This window comes from Tamandua tetradactyla, chromosome 12 (assembly GCF_023851605.1).
Source record: "Tamandua tetradactyla isolate mTamTet1 chromosome 12, mTamTet1.pri, whole genome shotgun sequence".
Taxonomy (NCBI): domain Eukaryota; kingdom Metazoa; phylum Chordata; class Mammalia; order Pilosa; family Myrmecophagidae; genus Tamandua; species Tamandua tetradactyla.
The window spans coordinates 95278017-95280569 of record NC_135338.1 but is presented as its reverse complement, the minus strand read 5'-3'; the positions used below and the strand labels follow the sequence as shown (position 1 = coordinate 95280569).

Below are 2553 nucleotides of genomic sequence, written 5' to 3'. Positions count from 1 at the left end.
TGCCTTAATATGGACATTTTTATAGCCTTGCCTTAATTCGGACATTTTCACAGCCTTAGAACTATAAACTTGCAACTTAATAAATCCTCCCTTTTAAAAAGCCACTCTATTTCTGGCACATAACATGCTGGCAACTTACAAATTAAAGCAGTCTCAAAAATGGAAAAAAGGCGAGAAATAGAAATATTTACACATCAAATGCATGTGTAAGAACAAAAGATCATACGCAGAAATCTCAAGATTATTCAAACTTGTGAGATTGGAAATAAAAGACCAGTCTCAGAATTTTCCAAAATACTCGTAATAACCAGTTATAAAAGGTAATTTTAAAAATGCACTGAAGTGCTCACTTCAGCAGCACATATACTAAAATTGGAACGATACAGAGACGATTAGCATGGCCCCTGCATAAGATGTCACACAAATTCATGAAGTGTTCCATATTTTTTTGAAGCCAGGTTATACTATTCTACATAGTTAAGGAACCCATGTGGCATTTACAAACTAAGTTTCCTTGCAACTTCCATAACACTGAAGTAATCTAGTCTTCATGTCCACTTTAACTTTAAAGCATTTTCTTTAAATTTTGAATGGGTTAGGATCAATGTCAAAACAGAAAGTCAGAGTTTTCCAGTAAATTGAAAGTGGTTGAAGAAAGGAAATCAGGTTCTTGATACAAAGGGAGTTAAGAGTGGATAGAGGGTGAGTGGGATAAATTAACAACTTTGGAGCACTGGAAGTGAAGAGTTGATAGCAACTGGTTCCAGAATGGCATAGCAGGTGCAGTTTGTTGGAGCAGCCTCCCTCATCCTTTCTTTGTTGAATGACACAGAAAACATTTGGATTTTATAGCTTTTCACACAACAGTATCTGGCATCAAAATCAAAATTAGTTGCTTCTCAATTACCTGAATTTTTTTAAAATCCCACTTCTTCCAGAAAGAAAGTAGGATTTTGCTGTGGGATAGTTATGTCACAGTATCTTATTATTTGCATTGATCTGACTTTATTTTGTGTTTATGGACAATAATAGAAAGTATGAAATTGGGTTTTTGGCCTTTCTTACCCTTGGAAGTTAAATCAGAAGGCAGTGATTTCATTTTTCAAAATAACTTGATACTGTTAATGCTTTGCTTCATTGATATGACCAGCTTTTAGCAAGCAAGTAGCAGTTTTAACAGCATTTCTGCTAATGTTGAGTTATTCATCCTAGTAATGTAAAAACACAATAAAATGTCCTAGAGCTAATTCTGACTTAAATTTGTCGATATTTTAAGTATATTATTAAGCCTTTTTTTCCCTTCAAATTTTGTAATTGAAATTCTCTTTATCTTTGCATACTTGATTGACATCTACTTCAATATTGTTTAGGTAATTATGGGTAGAAGTCTAATGCTAATTTAAAATTTAGTTTGCAATTTCTACAAAAAAAAAGCGTTGCCCTTTGAGTAAAGATTGTGATGAATTGAAGTTTAGTCAGAAAATGAACCAAATATGTCTAAAATCGACAAACCTATCTATTCCCATCAAACCAGTGTTTTTCTTAGAGCAATTTCACTTTGCCTTTTAGGGTAGACATTATTGGAACTCTTTATAATTAAATCTCCCTGGAATAGTCCATGACCAAAAAAGGGGTAAAAGAGCCCAAGGTTTGATATGTTTGGGATTTATTTATTTAACCACCTATTTTGTTTGTGAAGAAGTCTTCCTGATTAAAGTTGGTTTCAGGTAAATTTTAATTTCTCATTAGCCTTTTATCCTTTCTGTTATTCCTGCCACATACGCCTTAATGTTGGAAACTAAGAAGTATCTTGTGTCAGTCTTTAGACTGACTTTGTACTTTTTTTTTTTTTCCTCATGAGCAGGCACCAGGAATTGAACCTGGATATCCAGCACAGCAGGTGAGAACTCTGCCAATGAGCCACCATTGCCCGCCCTGACTTTTTACTATTTTCTCTTATTTTTGTGGTAGGAGTATGAGAATGTTTAATTTCTCAGAGTACTAAAGGTGAATATAGATTACGAATCTGAAAATTAAAATATGAAAAATTAAAACTGACTACATAAAATTTAAAGTTGTGCATATCACAAAGTACTATAAAGGAAAATTGAAATACATGACAAACTGAGGAAGTGCTAGTTGCAATTCATCATGAAGGGCTAATTTCTTTTACTTAAAGTGTCTGCAGTCTATATAATTTATATAAATCAATCAATAAAAGACCAATTAACCCGATAGAAAAATTAGAAAAGTTTATGAGCATATCCCAAGAAAGTAAATATAAATGGCTCTTTAAATGCATGAAAAGATGCTTATTTCATTTATACTAATGCTCATGTATTTTCCCACCCTTAAGATTAATAAAATTTTTCTTTTGTTCTTTTAAAAAAATTCACTAAAAATCCAAAAAGCAACCAGCAATATTAACAAATACCCTTAAAATATATGAGAGCTACATGACAATAGTATGCAAAATTCATTGATGGATAAAAATAAGATTTGAATAAACAGAGAGAAATATATTATGTTGAAAAGAATTAATACTGTAGAGAT

The 2553-nt window shown here is 32.0% G+C and overlaps 1 non-coding gene across 1 annotated transcript; it reads left to right on the top strand.

The window, feature by feature from the left end:
- Window positions 1-342: 342 nt before the first annotated feature.
- LOC143652928 (U6 spliceosomal RNA) lies at window positions 343-448 on the top strand. The gene has a single exon (XR_013160974.1). It is a non-coding gene; the product is annotated as a U6 spliceosomal RNA (small nuclear RNA).
- Window positions 449-2553: the final 2105 nt, after the last annotated feature.